At 43.6% G+C, this 18964-nt stretch overlaps 1 protein-coding gene across 1 annotated transcript in view; it reads left to right on the top strand.

The window, feature by feature from the left end:
* LOC144158035 (uncharacterized) overlaps positions 1-18964 on the top strand; it is a 210887-nt gene that overhangs the window by 68970 nt on the left and 122953 nt on the right. The window lies entirely within an intron of this gene.

An 18964-nucleotide genomic window follows, 5' to 3' on the forward strand; every position in this document is an offset into this window, starting at 1 on the left:
ATGTGCGGGACAACTCGCCAAACAGCAGCAACAGCAGCAAAATGCAAAAGAAGGAGGAGGCCGCCAGCGCCTTCGCTCAACACCGACTAGTCGGTGTTGCTTCGTTCCCTCTTCCCTTTCCCGAGACGACATCGGGGGAAGACCAACACCGACTAGTCGGTGTTGGGAAGACAGACCCAGAGAGAGAGAAAGAAAAACTCTTTTTCGGCAAGCCGGGGAAAGTACGCAGCCGAAGAAAAAAGGACGTGCGCAGTCGGGGCATCCCTACCTCGCACTGTCATATTTTCCGAGCGTTCGGGCTTGTGTGCCTAGAGAGATTTAGCATACCGGGCTCCGTCCGCTAACGCTACGGCGGCCGGTAGCGGGGCACGACTGGGCAAGCGCAAATTCGTTCGGGTAGGGGGGATTACTTACGCGAGCCAATCTTCGCCATGCCCGCGCATTCTTCCACATCCTCCTCAACGTCAATCGGGAGTGCAGCGAGCGCCGAAGAGCACCTTCCAGCTCGCGCGGCGTTCGATATACCCAATGTCGGGAAAAATACGGTTCGATATAAACGTACGAATTCCTATACTTTTACACAGAATTTTCAAGGGGATAATTTATGAGTTCGATATAGGCAATAATTCGATATACCCGTGTTCGATATATCCGTGTTCGACTGTATTTATTAAAATTCTATAAGTTACGGATCAGAAAAACTACCGCGTAATTAAAAAGTTTTTGCAAATCCACGTGTTCATTTGTATATTCTCGTAGTAAAATCCATACTTCCAAAATTAGCGCTAAAATATCAGTTTTTTGCGACAAGCCCACCGACTCCATCTGGGGGCTTTTATCTGCTGGGTATAAAAGCAAGAACAGCACATGTATTGCTAAGTAAGTATGCACTCCCTGTACCGCTTGCATCCCGTTTTCCAACTGTAACTTAAACGTATTGGCTGTTTGTGTTGAATGCTGCGCGCTCCGCCGTTTGACCTTGCCTCTACGCATGCCATCACCTCAAAAAAAGGGTGTGAGACTCAACACCCTTTTTTTAGGGTGTTGAGCATCTTCAACACCCTTTTTAAAGGTGTTGAGCTCAACACCTTTTTTCATCCGTACACCCTTTTTTTTGCCAAAACACCTTTTAAGGGTGTTAGCCATGGGACAAGATTTTTACACCCTTTTCGGCCAGAAAAGGTGTAAAAAAGTTTAGTGTGTATGGAGGCGAAAAGCAAACAAGCCCGTGTGTACGAGATTTTGGCGCATGTTAAAGATCTCCAGGTGGTCAAAATTGATCCGGAGCCCTCCCCTACAGCGCGCCTCATCGCATGCGTTGCGTCGGTGCGTCAAACCCTTCAATCAATCGATACGCAGCATATATCACACTAAACTTTTTTACACCCTTTTGGCCAAAAAGGGTGTAAAATAATTGAAAAAAGGGTGTTGGGAGGCCCTTACACCCTTTTTCTTGAATCTCAACACCCTTTCTCATTGCTTTACACCCTGTTATCGTGAAAAAAAGGGTGTTGACCAACCTCAACACCCTTTTTTTAGGAAGGGTGTTGAAAGGGTGTGGAAAAGGTGTTCAGCTCTTCATTGATTGAGGCCATGCATGCAATATAATTTAAAAAGACATCCCATTGCACCATCCTCCCAACCTCGTCAAAAGTGTTCAAAAGCAAAAAAAAAGCTGCCAAATTTAATAAAAAGCAGCGGCAGCACCGACGTTGAAACAGGAAAAAATATCAGCCCTTGCTTGTTACGACACCGACAGAATAACATTCCCCCTCCCACTTTTTGTTTTCTAGAGCCTTGCACGGAGCACAGCACAGCCTTGAACTGTGACATCTGTATCATCATTCCGTCGTTCCCTGTTCCTCTCCTGCCCCACCAGCACAATCATAGCCCTCTCTGACAACAGTCATTCTCATCACTCAGTGGACTGATAACGTACTAGCAATCACAATTTTATTACATTCTTATTGTTAGTGACCGTAAATATTGTGTACAAATGCAATAAACAGACCACCTAGTTCCTCCTGCAGAAACAACGTTTGAGAACAAGGCAGATATCAAAAGAAAACAAAACTTGGGGAGGGAGGGGCATGAAATCGGGCGCTAAATAAACAGACGCCAAATAATAATACGATTACTTACACTAGAACACTGCCAAATTTCATTGCGCAGTGTTATGTTACTATCTGCTTCTTTTTTTAACGTTCAAATCGAGCGCCAAAAGCTTCAGTTCGCGTTTTGTGTTTGTAAACTTTAAATATCTAAGCTTCTTTATTATAATACACACAATAAATAATAAACCTAAAGATTATGTTATATTCAGTAAAAAAGGCAATTATTTATTGTCGTCGTTTTAATTTGTTTACGCAACTCCCTGCCAACGGCCGATACCCTGAGTACGGCGCGCGGCGGCGTGGCCGGATTCCGGAACAGATACCCCGTGACCCGTCTTTCATCGATTGTTTACTGTGGTGTGCGGTTAAACAAGCGCAGTTATTATGATTAATTGGGCACCTCGTCGTCTTCGGTTGTGTCTGTCGTGTTCGACTTCGCGATGAAGTATTTGAGAACAACTTTGCCACCTGAAGATGGCTAATTTCGTTTGGCGCTTGCCCCTGAAAGTCGCTCGCTCTTCTGCGTCGGTTCCTCTCAGGTAAGCTGTCTCGTCACATTTTCCGCCTTTCTTGTCACTGGATGTCGTTTGTAGCTGTCATCGCCGCTTTATGGATTCGTTAACAGGAGCCCGCATGTGTGAATTGTTTAACTGAACTGGCGAGGTTGAACCTAGAGGGCTCGTCTCTAGAAAGGCGATGTGCGAAAGACTGTGGCGCTTGCATTGAGCGCTAAACGCACTGGCGCTCAGTAACGCAGTGGTGCTCAGCAACTTAGTAACATTTCCCATTCCGCAGCACTATATTGAACAGCTTCAGAGTTCACCACTGCGAACCACGTCTTACGCGTAGTTTATCAGAACACGGGCGGCTACTCCTCTAAACTGTGCTGCGCAGCGTTTTCGGCTTCGTTGATCACTGCAGTCGTTTGTGCCGTGTCGGGAATGGCGAGGGAGAATCGTTTGCGAGCGAATGTGCGCGCCTCGCAAGCTTCGTTGCGTTTGCGGCGAGCCACCTCACCATACGGTGCCGCGGTACGCGGGCACTGATTTTGTCTGAATGTTGTGTTGCCCGAGACGTAACATTCGTGCACCTAATCATTTCCATTCTTGCATGTGTGGTAATTATGTGTCATCCCGTTTTAGACCTCTGGACGATCTGAGCGCATCACGTCCCTCCATTCAACCGGACAAGAGCCACAAGCATTGTCAACAGTGTTTGGCCGCCAGAACGTAAGTTTTCAAACACAGTTTTGGTAGCACAGTGGGCTATCATACTTGAATAATGCTCGATCACTTGAATGAACAAGTTCTCTCCCCCATAACAATTATTGGTGTTTCATGCATAACCTAACATGTAGCCGCTAAATGGCAACCTTTATTGTTAATTTCGGAAAACTTTCACCCAAAATCATAATGTGGGCGTAGCAGTTAAACACCATGTATACGAACTTCCTGGTGTTAGTCATGTTTACGGTGAAGCCATATTTCTTAGGTGGTGACACAAAAATGTTATTACATTTGTAGTTTAGTCTTCGATAAAGCCTTACCAGTTCTGTTTTCAGCTATTTTTTGGATGTTTATCATGTGAATTGACAGTCCTTGCAGTCCACTTTTTCAAATAGTTATGTAACTGCCTGTACCATTTAAAGAGGCCTGATTGGGGTTCTCAAGGCTGCGATTTACGCACGCTAGTGCTGTACCGCCAATAAAGAAACATCCTTCCAGAAAGAAAAAGATTTGAAAATGTAAAGTATTAGCAGCATTATTCTTAACTGGAACATGCTAATTGCTAGGCCTGGGGCTTTTCCTGAAAGCACTGTGGATGTTATGAGAGAGGAAACCACTCAAACACATCTGCCAAGGCCGTTGCTGCTCCAAGATGCGTGCAAGCATTGAGTCTTCTGAGCAATACATTGCACCCTTTTTTTTTAAACAACCGACGTGCATGCTGAACGTACTCCTGATTGGGCGTGTGCCAGGCGCGTAGCCAGGAATTTTTTTTGGGGGGAGGGGCGGGGGTGGCGTGGTCGACCAAAAGATGGGACGGGGAAATATGTAGGCGAGGCATCTTGCGCGTTGTTTTGCAAACGAAGCTTGAAATAACTGACTTTAACATGCGATTTGTGTATGCGCAACGCTAACTGTAAAGCCCACCTTAAGGAGCTTAGATGGTGATGATAATGATGATCACCTAAATTCCCGTTCGCTGGTCTATGGGCAGACCACGGGCGATTCATTCGTCCGCAGAGCAGGTGGTTAGGCGGACCCGCGCTCGTGAGCGAGATCATGAGTGCGCTCGTGCGTGGCGCGTGGTCCCCGAAGTTCGTCGGGCGGAAGTGGAGGCCAACACTGAATGTTTACTATCAAGATTCTTGTGTTTTAGATTTTCCTTTAGAAAAGGGACTATTAAGTTTTCTTGTCAGCTATGAAGTACAGTCGAGCACGATTTGAAGGTTATCGCGCCAGCATCGAGCGGCCAAGCGTGCCACCAGCCCACGGTTTCGTTTCGGAACCATGAAAATCGAGATTTCGCACTCTTCGCTCCCTTGTTGGCTGTTCCATGATACAACAATGGCCCGCACGACTGACTTGCCACCATTTGGGTTTCAAGCTGTACATTCGTTGTTATCAAGCACAGACTTGGACTTGGTTGCCCTTTATCTACGCCGACGATAACGAAACTTGCATGGAATATTTGCTAAAGCTGGTGTTCTTTCTGCTTCGTTTGAAAGAGTAGCTTTCCCGCGACAACCATTGAATCGCAGTGGACTGTACATGCGGCGCATTCGTATATTATGGCGGTGAAGCTAGCAAACGTGCGTCTTCGTCCTTAAGTAATCGCCTTTTTTATTTTTTGTGCTAGTAACGTGAGTAGTAAACTTGCGCTAAGCGGAACACCTTATTGCACTGCTGTTGAATGTTGAGCTTGTTGCACGTTTCTTAAATTTCATTATATTTCTATCTGTTAAATCGAAACAGACATGGCTTCAGTAAAATTCCGGTTAAGCAAATACAGAATGCTGATTCTAACCAAGAGGGAGGTCAAGGAAACAGTGGAATAGTGCCAAAAAAGCAAAGCTCCGCAATAAGGAGAATTGTGTAGTTTTGTTGATGTGGAGGAAATACAACATGGGCAGAGCAATGCTTTTTATGCAGCAGAAATTATGGATCTGCAATAGTCAATGAAATGCGATGTCGTTAGAAAAATAAACATATCAAGGATTGATAGTTGACTGCACAAAATACTGCGACATGCTCTGTCATGTGATTATACTTTGTACCAGTGTAAAGACAAGGAATGACACGCTCCCGACCCCATGTAAGCCTATATGAGGCTTTTCCTGCTGTTCTGCCATTCCCCGGCCGTGCTGTTCCGCCATTGAAACAGTGGGGCTGTTTTGATCGGCTCGCGGCAGGTTCCCGGCGCTTGTATGTGTATCCGGCGCAAAATGCAGCCGGGCTGTATATATTGACAGGTACAGCTTCTGGAGCGGGCGCAGGGATCAGACGTTGACATAGCCCTTGTTTTCAGCTTTATGTGAGCAAGAATGTCCTTAAAACTGCAGGTTCCGCGCCTGCAGGTGACTTCAGGCGGTTTTTCAGGCTTCTTAAACCGCACCCCAGCCTTGGCATAAAACATTATGAACGGGGGGGGGGAGGGAAGGGCACTTGGACCCCCCCTTAACCCCCCCCCTGGCTACGCCCTTGGCGTGTGCTTATTCTTTCTTGCATCCACCACATTCGAGTCGTCACGTTGAATTGGGAATGCTGTAATCCAGCATATGCTGGCAAGATACGAGAGCTTGATCACAACCCACTTGCCAGCAATGAGTTTTCAAAGATCTCCACCACCTGAAGGTACTGAAGTGAGATGTAAGCATTGCCTGAAAACCATACCAGATAATGGTACGAAATCATAGTTATGGGCCTTTCTCGCCCATTTACGTGTTTTGAACAAAAAAAGTGCCATTTAAAGGTAACACGTCGTTCCCTGCCGATTTCTGATGCCTGATTAAGTTTGTTGGCATAAATTTAGCAGCTTTCTCACATGTCTAACGTGTATGTGGGCTTGTTAGGAGTGAAGTAGGTAAAAATTGAAAGGTGTGATTGTAGTTGTGTATAGATTACCTACATTGTTTTCATTCCTAGAAAATAAAAATTGAGGTAACCCTGCCAATTGTTCTGCATTGCTGCATTTTATTATGCTTGTATGATTCGTAGAATTTGCAGGAGTTCAGCTGCTTGTTAAAGGAAAAATGAACAATGGTACAAAAAGAAGAGCATCTACTAAATAAAAAGCTTCACAATCGCAGGATGCCAACGGTCTACCTACCAACTTGCGTCCTGCATTGTTTCTGCTGCCTGGAGTGGCGCATGGAGCATTTTTCAGCTTCTCGAAGTTTGTGATCAAGCGCTGCCCCAAGTGGAGGATGCCGCAGAGGGATCTTCTGTTTTAATTCCACAATTTCATGTGCTGAGCACTTACTCGTAAGGCATTTTAAATATTCATCATCCCAGAGGGTATTTTACCTTCGTCTTGGGTGGAATGTGGCTGCAATCAGGTTATTTGTGACGGAAACAAGTGAACCACGTGGTGAGAGTCATTGAGGCCTTGTTGATTGCGCATGCTTCTGAAATAACGTTTTCATTCAGCTGAATACTTTCTAAATATTACAATTTGTGAACAAAATATGATAAAAGTCATGATTAGTTGTACTACAGTGCAGGAAAGAAATGCCAGCACATGTTTTAAGAGCCTCTTATATTTCAGGTCATTGGCTGGTGAGCAATAAAACAGAACTGAAAATTGTTTAAAGTGAAATCAAATATTTGTTGTCACCAGTGCATGACCCGTAGTAAAAGCTATCTGGTCTCCCAATTTCAAATGAGACAGGAAATGCCAAAAAAATACGGAAATAAACAAGACAGCTTGCTACAATAAACCAATTCAAAGAATTGCTCAATGTCTATAAAGTGGTGATTCAGGCGGGTTAGTTCGGTGTCGATGAAATACAAGCAGGCACTCGCCTGGTCAAAAACAAATAAACAAATAAAGACGTTTTGGGGCCCCTACTGGTCCCTTGATCACAATGAAAGGGGGTGAAAGGACCGCTTGCCCAAGGAGCGCTTCCCCGGTGTGGTATACGAGATACCTTGTGCAGAGTGCAGTGGCGTGTATATCGGGGAATCAGGAAATTATAAGAATCGTCTGCAGCAGCACGCACGTGACGTAAAGAATGAAAGCGTCCGCAACAATGCTTTAGCCGAACACGCCGTCGTGAATGACCCCAAGATTGATTAGGACAATGCAAGAATCGTCGTTACAGAAAAAGTGACAGCATCACGGCTACATCTGGAATCACTAATCATTCAGACCACATCTAACACAGTCAATCGTAACGACGGAAATCTAAACCCGATCTACGCACGCTCTTTGCAGCGATTATTTAAGCCCACTTAAACGACCCACTTCTGGTGATGCATTTATTGTGAACAAGGCTTCCGTGCTGGAAGCCGAAACGTCAGTACATTTTGTTTGGGACTGGTCGGCGTCTCTTTTTCGTTCCTAATCCTACATAGGTGAAACTGGAAATTTTTAAAAGAATTCAATAGCACCAGAACGATGTCAAAAAAGGCAATGCAAGTTGAATTGCCTTGGCGGATCATCACCTGGCTACTTACCACGTCATCGATTAGGATTCCGCAAGCATAATCGCATCAGAGAAGCGCCTGTCGACACGACTACTTTTAGAATCAGTGCATATTCAACCAACTAAAAACACGATTAACCGGTCGCGGGGTAATCTCCCCGAGATATACATGCGCACTCTGCGCCACCGAACCTATAGATAGTCGCGACCTTTCACCCCCTCTTCATTGTGAACAAGGGGCCAGTAGGGGCCCCAAGGAGTCTTTATTTATTTGTTTTTGACCAGGCGAGTGCCTGCTTGTATTTCGTCAATGAATCACCCTCCCCTGATGAGTTTTCGTCGAAACTTGGACTGTGGTAGGTGTCAGTGGGTTTACACAGCCAACTTGTGGGGACGCACATAAGCTCCTAACAAATGAGCTGCGTAGTGGCTATGCACTAGCCATGGTTTTTATTAGTTGCCTTAATGAATATGATCTTCTGTCACAGTATTTTAGGTAGCTCACTCGCACATTATGCCTTTGTTTTTGGACATTGTGGAGTGTCCAATGATTATTCGTTCTAGTTCTGATTTTTATTGCAACTGTAAATATGTCACGAGTCCCGTAATGAGTTTGTGGCAGTAATAGAGCACTACTGTGTGCATGAAGGCAGCCTAAATAAAAAAATTGGCTGCCTTGCCTTTGCTTAGAGGGGGCATGCAGACAACACACAAGTTTGGTTCATTGGACAGATTGCCTCGTTAGAATCATTTTTAGAACACCATAGAACACCATAGAACACCATTTTTAACGCGCACTTCACTCGAATAAGCTATATAATTAGGAAAAAGGGAATGGCCATGCGACCCACTAGCTCATTTCCCACAGCAGTACCTATGATGTCATATGTCCCCAGCTGTGCGATTGGCTGAGGCCGGCAAAAGCAAACGCAAACGGGGCAGGCCTTATAAGCACGCCGAACGAGCTATTTGCGCCTAAATGTAATGCATATTCATTTTACAGCAGTAAAAATGGGGCAGTAAACAATGAAAGTTACGAAAATACGCGTACACATACAAGTACCGATGCAAACTGCTATTGGTACGGCGTGCACTATGCTTGTTTTAGCTGGACAGCACTCCGCCGCTTTGGAGTTGGCTTGCACGGCCCTGGCCGATTGGCATAGGCGATGTTGTCTTACGTGACCCTGTTTGTCGAGGATACCTCATGTTTCACAAAACCATTACTTTATATAGTAACGAAAACAAGCCAGGTGCAGACGCTGTCAAAAACAAAGCAATGGCAAACAACGGTTTGTGGATGAGTATGGTAGCTCCACCTGGGAGGACTGATGGCTAGCAAGGCTGCAGACCCGAGTGACGCAGTAGTTTGTTTGATTACACGCACTTATGGCTTCATTGCTGACATCCCGAATACACACGATATGGTGGGAGAATCAGACTTTTAACCTAAATTATTTCTCAGTGAATGCAGCATCATTTGCTGCCGGTCAAGTGGTGGGGGCACTATAAAACAGGAAATATTTCAAACGAAACGAACTTCTATATTGTCCGAATGGCCCCTTTATGCACTGTATTGTATTTTTGGTTCCTGTAGTGATGTCACCATGAAGGAAACGCAGTAGACAAAGTTAATGTCAGCGCTTTACCATGCATTTTTTTTGTGTTTGATGGAAACAAATGTAATACTCTAACCAAGGACTTTATCCGAAGCGTTCCCAACGTTTCGGAACCTACTTGGCTCCTTCATTAGAACTGTCTATGTTTGACCAAGAGCAATAGTTCTACATATAAACAATTTTTTTGTTTGCTGCAGCGGATCAGAGGCTAGGGCACAAATAGGGGGTAGGACAGCTAGATATCTGTTCATCTTTCGCCGGCTTGCGGGTGTGACAACTGTATCTAGTTGTCAATTCCAATTTGTTGTGGTCAGTTTTTCTCAACTAAATTGTAGCTTTTTGAAAGATTATGGAAGGTTTTGTGGGCCTAAAGGGTTGCCTCATTGCATGTTTGGCCTATGTAGCGTTGAAAGCGGATATTTTGCTTCAAAGTGGAATGTCGGCTTAGCATCATGGTCCTGTGGTTGCTGCTCACTTTCATTCATGCCATTATTTTTTATATTATCACTTAAAATTAAAAGTTAACCAATCTGCTGTCATTTTAATTTTGTCACCTGCTTTATACTTTCTTTTTTTCCAGCTGTCTGTAAATAGTGACAATTCGTTCTTTTATGATACCAAGGCGTCGGACTGTGCTAGTTGGTACATGTTTGAATGGATGAAAAACCAGCGGAAAACACAGGGTACGGAAGAGAACGACGGAATAAGCTTGTCCCATTGTTCTCTTTTAACTGTGTCCTGTGTTTACCGCTAGTTTTTCATCCATTCAATTTTCATGAATTTGTTGAACAGTGATTAGTTGCTCAATTGTAATTGTTGAACCTTCAAGCCAAAAATTGCTCAAGCAATTTTTAGCTTGAAGGTTCCCTGTAGCATGTATATAAGTGCTCTCTGCTCTTTTTTTACCGAAGACCCCATTACCAGCCTTAATGAGATTGTCTTTTGTAGACATGAAGTTGAAATAAATATTTGTTTGCATTGCTTTACATATTTTGAAAGAATTGCTTGCTCACTTTCTTTCAACCCTATTTCTTAATCCTGCTTAAAGCATTTTTCCATGTTTATTTTTTTTCAGAACCAGGAAGGGTGCTCATCCTCGGTTCTTGCTGAAGCACCAGTATCTGTACTTCACACGTGAGCTTTGAACACGCAGTACTTATCGTATGACACATTTTACCAGTATTAGCTTGCTTTGTAGAGGTCATTGTAGATGTCAAAGCTCTCGACAGTGTAGTACAGTGTCTGGTGTAGTGCACAATCTCTCTATAACAGCACCCGCTGGGTGCTGTTGTAGAGAATAATTTAGTGGCTATAATACTTGAGATTATTTTAAAATGCACGTCAAATACTGGTAAGAATAGCTCTCTAAATTGGTGGCCATTTTCCTGGTGGAGACAGAAAGTGAAAATACCCATGTGTGGAGATTTAAGTCCACAATAAATATCCCAAAGTTGCCAAAGCTAATCCAGAGCCCTCCTCTGCGTTGCACTTAATATCCCATGTGCAGCTTTGTGTAAAAACAGCCAGAAATGTATGATCAATTTAAATTGATTTTAATGTTTCTAAATGCAAGTATTCTCAGTTTAAGCTGCCTTATTTAGTAAAATATTTTCAAACAATTGCAATGCTACCAAAGGTTTACAGAAAAGCTTTCATTGGTTATGCACCTTCTCAGCGAAACAAAAATGTCATTAAGAAAAGCTGAAAAAACCTAAATATGGAAAGTAGCAACAATAAAGCTGCTAATAAAAAAGATGCTGAACGTTTTATCGATAATATTTTGCTGATTTTACTTCTAGTCAACTCTAAAAAGGGCTATAGACGGGTTTGATGCTTCCCATGAAGCACCTCGTAATACTAGACGAAACTAATGGGCACTGGCTGTTGGCTTTTCATTTGCAACATTGAAAAATGACCCCACATCCACCAGCAGGGACATAATGCAAGGCACCTTGCACAAGCTAGACTCATGATAAAATACTGCTATAGCAACAATGTCATCACATCTCAACCATGGGCTTCACCGGGGAACTCATATGCATTGTTCTGTGATGTTTACAGTTCTTGGTATTGCTATGTGGGGTCATTTTTCATGAAGCAAAAAGAATAATGTAAAATAAAATAAGTGGCAGTGGGGACCCAACTTTTATGGGTAGAATAAAGCCACAGTACGGAGAGAAGTATACATATTGCATTTGGTCTGCCTTAATATTGAGCTTTTCTGCTAAGCTCAAGAATAAGGCACTAAACATTGCGGGTAGCTACCGTGATTGGAAGTTTGATGCAATGCTGAGAAGCTAATGGTTTTAAGGTTCAAAGAACTTTTGTGCAGTTGATGTGTTGCACGCCTACTAGCTTTCACTGCATAACACGTTTATGCTGTGCAGTGAAGCTCGAAGGATGTCGCTGCAGTTCAGCGAAATTAACATAAAATTGAATTTTTAACACCGTTTCGAATAATCAACAACTTCTAATGATACAACTTCTGTACTGCGATTTGGCTGTAATATTAGACTTTATAAATAGATGTTTCAAAAATCGGTAGGACAAATAGTTCAAGTAAATTATCAGCTGACATTGAGCTTCAATGGAATGTCTGATAGAACGGAGCTTGGAAAGCACGAATGTTTCATACCGTAATTGTGTGTCATACTGTGCCATATGTGGCTGCACACCTGCAGCGCCATTTGTGAACCGAGGATGATGCACCTTTTTTGTACCCCTTTAGGTGGGTGCTTTTGCAGGAAAAGCTTCTACAGATTGGGGTGCTAAGTAAGAACCCTACGATATTTTGGGCAGAAAAGGGTGCTCCTGCGGGGACAGAATCTAAGCACCCTAAAGGGTGTAAAATATTGTATTATGAGGGTGCTCCTGCGGCGACAAGCTGAACGCACCCTTTTGGGAATAAAAATGTTTAGTGTGTGGTTACATCGAGCTCCGCAAGATGGCGGTACTTGTCCGTGCTAAGCGCATGACATGGTTTGGACATTCCAAGCTCTAGCCAGCCGAACGCAAAGTAATGCCTTTACTCCAATGCGAGTGCTTTTAATAACAACTTTGATGACACCACTGTTTAGAATCGGTTTAAACGGAGCAGGCGACGCACGTCAGTGTTATATTTTTCTTCGGCGTGCGGCCGCAGTGGCACGAGCCGCGCCATGTCCGTGGCGTGATCAGCCATGTTCGTGGCTATTTCAGTGTTGCCAAATGAAGAAATTGACAGCTAAACTTTTCAATGAATACCGGCTATAGGATGGGTCAAAGATAAATGTTCTTTATAGTTCAGACTGCTGTGTCCACCTGATTGCATTCGGAGGGAAGGAAGTTCATAATTGCTTGTATCTTGATATTTGGTATGTGCTTGGCTGAAAAGTTTTAAGGAGAGTTGCCAAAATGTTTATTAATAGACACCTCAATCATAGTTTACGGTTGTGAATTAGTTTTAGTCTCAGGATTCATGCACAGAATTTAGCAAACATTCTTGTTTCTTTTTTTTTTATGTTGCGACATTTACTGTCGATTGTAACAGTTCGTTCGAAAAACGTGGTTTCGTTTGGCTTGAGTCTCAAGATTTTTGACACAAAAGAAATTGTGCAATTTATGGTCATTTGAACTTATAAATGTGATTGTCTGCCTTTTAAAAAAGTTGTGACGACAAATACCAATACAAGTTCTCTACGGGTGCACATCACATGGGATATTGTTTTTGGAAGCTACCCCCAAAAAACACGATTGCAATTGTAGTGGGGGTCCAGTTCTGTCTAGTTGTATCACTTGAATGCTAATGTGTAGTGAGCACACTGATAACGGTTTTCAGTGGTCCCTCTAGTGCACCAATGTTGTGATCGTCACGTGCATGAAATTGTGAAGTTCTATTATTTCTTCTTTTTTGGTTCAGACTACTACGTTTTTTTGTGTGTGTCATGTCAAGTTAACCGATATTTCAAGATATCAGTTTGACGCCACGAGGGATCACTGTATATATAACTTAAAATTGTGCCATTAGTCAGGAATTGTTGCATTTCATTTACTTACAGAGCCTCCAGACATACACCTGTCGCCATGAATTGCATTAGGACACCATGGTGATAGGTCGCAAGCCTCCAAGGCCCTGGTGATGACATGCGCAGCACCATGGTACTGCGCATGCCATCACCTTTAAAAAACAGTGTGAGGATGCTCAACACCTTTATTTAGGGTGTTGAGCGTCCTCAACACCCTTTTTTAAAGGTGTTGAGCTCAACACCCTTTTTTTGTTCTTACACCCTTTTTTCGTCCATACACCCTTTTTTTGCGAAAACACCTTTTAAGGGTGTTGGCCATGGGACAAGGTTTTTACACCCTTTTCGGCCAAAAAGGGTGTAAAAAAGTTTACTGTCTGCACGACGTTTCGCTGCGTAGCGAAATGTCCCTGATGTGCGTCGGGCTTCTTTCGGGCCTAGATGTCCTTGACGCGAAGGGAACGCTTTCGAACCATTTTGTTGGTGCGCGTTACGGGCCCCTTCTGCAAACGTGACGACCACGCTCTTCGGACGCCAGATCCAAGCGCGCATCAACGCACAGACTGTGAAAAGGATCCGCAGCGGCGGTGACGGCCATTATTCATGGAGACGAGCGCCATCTGGTGCTTTTGCAATAAATCATACTGCGTGCCACCGGAGCTGGGATGGGAAGGGGCCGCTGGCCAACCAGCGGGACATCCGTCTAGGGAACAGTAGCACCAGCAGCAGCTCCCGAAAAGCCGGGAGAAGAGGTAAACAAAGTTTTTCAGTAAAAAAAAAAAAATCACCGTACACACGCACGCGTACGTGAAGACGCATCATCACGGTGACGTCTTCGTTACGAACGGGGAATGACGTGCTCGTCCCCACAGACGTGATGGTGCGGATCTTTCTTGTGAGAGGGATGCGGTGGTAATTCCACTGCTCACAAACATGGGGAACGAACAAAGTACAGGGGCCTGATCGCACCGTTCATGAGAGGAAATGATGGAGTGATTGATAGGTGAGCAAAAAAAAAACACCACAAGTTTCGGAGTATATAGGCCTGTTTCGATCACTCGAGGTGGGTTTATGTGAGTTTATTTAGTGGAGAAATCGATACAAAAGTGCTGTTCTCCTTTCTTCATCGCGCGCCATCAGAATTCGATTCCGCAGTGAAAAAAGAGCCGAAAACAGAGCAGAGATTTGTGCCCGGAAAAATAGGGCGTTATTTTGTTAGTTTATACACTGTATTAGGCTTAGAAAATTGGATGAAATCAAAATAACTCCGCATTAGCGCATATGCGACAGGTATATTGGTTTACGACGTTTCGCTGACTTCGCTTTACGTGAGTTGTAAGCTTCTCTGCGTGGGCGACTGGTACACTTATAGAAAATATAAGGTGAATTAAAAGCAGGAGAAGAGTGAGAGAAGTTACTAGAGGCTACAAAAATTTACAATCAACGAAAGCTTTTATCGTAAAGCGGAAAAATAAGGTACGAGAAACACTTTTTGCGGAGGGTAATCTATCAGACGGGTCTGCAGCACGACCATACACTCGTGATCGCTTTTCTTGCCTGATGGAAGGTAGTCACTGGGGATCAGATAGATGGGAGATAGGGGGAAGCTTACGGCTTAAATATTATTCAATAAATGCTCAGTTTAGCAGCTCGGAGTGCTGCAATCCAACAAGTAAATAGCGATGTACGACATGACGGGGTATTACAGATCTCGGCATATACCGGGTGTCCCAGCTATCATGCCCCAAGATTAAAAAAAAAGCAATAGCAGTACTCGAACAAAATCTAGTGCATAATGTTTCCAGCACAGTAGAGTAGCGAACAGTAATTTTTTGGTTGATTATAACGAAATAATTATTGGTCATTAGTTATATAACTCGAAAAGTATTGTCCTAAATGTCAATGAGGTGTTTGTAGGTATCCACGAGAGGCATCTAAGGGCGGTATTTTCAGCGACGAACTAATCGCGTGCTCATTTATTCTGACTAATAAAGAAACCCCGCGAAATATGAAAAGTATTACGTGACGGAGCTCTCACGCGCATCATAAAGCAGTGCCCTCAAACAGGCTGCCTGCCTGTGAATTAGCCAGAATGGCACAAAGAAAAGTAAGAAAACAAATCGCAACCGAGTTTGGGACTTATCTTCCACACGCGCCCAGCGAAAGTTGCTGTTCCTGCTCGGCGCTGCCTCTTCAGGCGTTCAACAGGCAAAGCAGATGCTTTCAATCAACCTATTTGAGAGCGGGGGTATATGACGCGCGCGGTAGCGCGGTCACGTGTTATTTTTTATATTTCTCAGGTCTTTTTTTATCTGTCAGGATAAATGAGTACGCAATTAGATCTTCACTGATAATACGTCACTTAGATGCCTCTCGAAGACACCTGCAAGTACCTCGTTAACACTTCAATGATTAGGACAGTACTTCTAGAGTTATATAATTAATTACAATTGATAATTAGATATCATAAACAAAAAAAATACGACCCGCTACTCCACTGTACTGGAAACATTATGCACCAGGTTTTCTTCGAGCAGCGAAATTGCTTTTTTTTTAATCTTGGTGCATGATAGCTGGGACACCCTGTATACTTTTTATTTGTGAACGTTGATGCATGTTCTTATAGCTTACTCGGATGGAGCTGAGCGCGACCATCACCGTACTGTGCGGTTTCAAATCCCGTTCTACAGATTTTTTTCCCGTATTGGCCGATTTTCGGCCTTGTGTTAACGCGCATTGTACAACGAGGTTGGTACCTCGAGGCGGAGACAGGTGATCTCTGACGGTGCGGGAGAAACGCCTCCCAGTTGAGCATCTCCGATGGGGCGGAGGACCTTCAGCCACTGCGTACGCCTCCGCTCGTCCTTCGCCTCTGCGGGAAGCGATACTTTCTCCTTAGAAGCGGTGCTAGGAGGTTTTTAGCAATCGAAATGTGAATAGCCGGTCATGAGTATTCGTTAAAGCACAGCTTATGCGCCAACACAGATAACGCCGCAAGCCATGGACGTGTTGCATGAACCGCAACCAAAACTTGCTTGAAAAACTCCCCAAAAATAAAGCATAATAAATATATCCCGACACATTTGCTTTTTTTTCCTCAAAAAAGGAATAACATTAGTTCAAAATGCAAGTTTGTACGCACGAACTTCAAAATCTTGGACATCGTCCAGTCACATCGAAGAAAGAGTTCGCGTCATTTCGCGTCACTGCTGTAATTGTTGCGGCCACCGCAGATGTCGCATGATATTTTTTTCCTTTCAGGCTTCATAAATAAATACTGCTTTAGCTGCCGCATAAACGACTAAGGCATGGTTATTCGATCCCGTCTACGCAATGTAAATACAATAAGAAATTCCACAACTTCAGTTCAGTGTCCCTCTAACATCATAAGATTTTTTTGTCAGTTGAGATGAATTGTGGATTGTTTCATCAGCAGCAAAGAAAGGAGTTTTAACTCTTGTAGTGGGTCGGTATTCAGAACCGGATGCAGGGCTCCCAAAGTTAAGCTTGCCTATTTTGTTGGAATAAAATATACCGTCATAATTTTAATATTTCACCAGGGGTGCGAGGGCGATTTGACTGAAACTTCAAGGCGGCATGCCATCTCACTGGCATTCAATGTTTTTTTTTTAAACCTTATCTTTGTAGCTTAGTCGTACAGTACAAGGAATGGGATAAAGTTGCCGTGGAACGCTTTAAAACGTACGTCTGCGCGTGAAAAAAAAAATCCTTGCCGGCTCCATGCATATATTTATTGGTAAGGCTAGAGACTAATGCAACGTGTCTTAGTTCTGACAAGACGAATATCATCTGTTGGTAGGTCTTCATTGTCAGCTTTTATTTTGCCGCCAAGCATGGAGTGAGGGTGAGGATCAGACACTCATGGCAATAAATAAATTTTAAGAGCCATATATAGTCCAACAGTTACAGATGATGATACCCTAGAGTAGAATAGTGCATAGTTCACGAAAGAAATTAAAATGGCCGTTTTGTAGAGCAATCCATTCTGCCTCAACTTTAGCAGTTTAATATATCGGTGACGTTCTTAGACCAAGAAATCTATTTCTGGATTTCATCCCACGCATCCAGACCCGTGTCTCTCTCTTATCTATTCACCGCACAGCAAATGACCAGACAAAGTGAATGAATGCCTGAATATTTAAGGAGCCTAAATATCTAACGAGACGGAACGCCCAACGGGGTACACTCATGGTCCTTAGAAACTTCTATTCATTGAATATAGAGGCCTGGTCGTGCCTTCTGTCTTGTTAAATATTCAGGCTTGTTGGATATGCATAAACGCGTTGAGCTTTGGCAAGAAGATTCATGGGATGCCGGTCACTTTTGTTTTACAAATTACTTATGCTTCGCGTTGTAACGACCTTCTATATCCATTTGCGGCAAGTCGGCGGCTCAACTTACGAACTAGTGCTTCTAATATCTTGCGGCCTAACGAATGAGTGATATCCATGACCCACCTTGGCCTCAAAGACTAAGGTAGGAATCAAATTGCGAAGCACGATGCCGTGAAATGCGTCCTTGTAGTTTACGTATATCAAAAACGCGGTTCCGACACTATCCAAAAGGTGAACATAAACAGTTGTTTGCCGTCATATGAGAGAGAGAGGGAGAGAGAATAACCTTTATTGATTCTGCCAACTGTGATGATGATGGTTAGTCTTCGGCCGCGAGCCGGAGTTTATTAGCGCGGTCTCAATCACTAACAGGGAGCGGTGCCGTCATATAAAGAATATAATTTTACAGGCATCTGCGCAGCCCAGAGGCAGTCGGAACTGTTTTAGCTGGCACCTGTAAGCGCATCCATGCTTGCAGTTTTGTCAGTGGGACTGTAGACATCTGTATGTTAGAGAATGGTGGTTAATAAAAGATACAAATCCCTCTATTTGTGTACGTAGCAACTGGCTTATTGGGTACGCGGTGCTTGAAACCGAATTTATTGCATCCACCGAGTAGAGAAGGCCTAGGAATCGATCTCCGTAGCATGCTCCGTAGCATGTCAGCAGTCTCGCATAAAATAAACTCAAAGGTGGCTGCACAGTTTATTGTTTGGAAGAATTTTTTTTGCGAAACGTTTTTGACTTCGGAGCATTACTTGCCATAACCTGACAGTACCGCTGGATCGTTGCACAAAAAACAAAAGTTGTAGGGCGAGTACTACGAGTGTGAGTCGTGAGAAAAGGAACAGGCCGAGTATTGTGAAGGCGACCAGAGTGTGGAATAGGAGTATGCTTCGCATAACACTGACGTATGCTTCACTGCCGTAATGCCCGTTGTGCTGTGGTGCAAAGAACGCGCCCTCCTTTTTTTTGTGCATAGACTGTTTTAACAAAGAATAAGTAGCTTCCTTGCCGAAAACATCTTTTGAATGAATCACATGTTCTCAGCTTTTTTTTTTTTAAATATCGAACGATACCTTCAAGGCGGTTAACACGCGAATTTTTTTCAGTCAAATCACAAGGACGTCGGACCTCAAAACGAGAAATGAATTAAATTAAGGGATTAATTCTGCCCAACTAACTAATTTAAACTATCCAAGGTACTTTACTGTGCCTACCAACA

Source organism: Haemaphysalis longicornis, unplaced genomic scaffold (assembly GCF_048455015.1).
Source record: "Haemaphysalis longicornis isolate Haplotype H1 unplaced genomic scaffold, Haemaphysalis longicornis Haplotype H1 scaffold_1, whole genome shotgun sequence".
In the NCBI taxonomy this organism is placed as follows: domain Eukaryota; kingdom Metazoa; phylum Arthropoda; class Arachnida; order Ixodida; family Ixodidae; genus Haemaphysalis; species Haemaphysalis longicornis.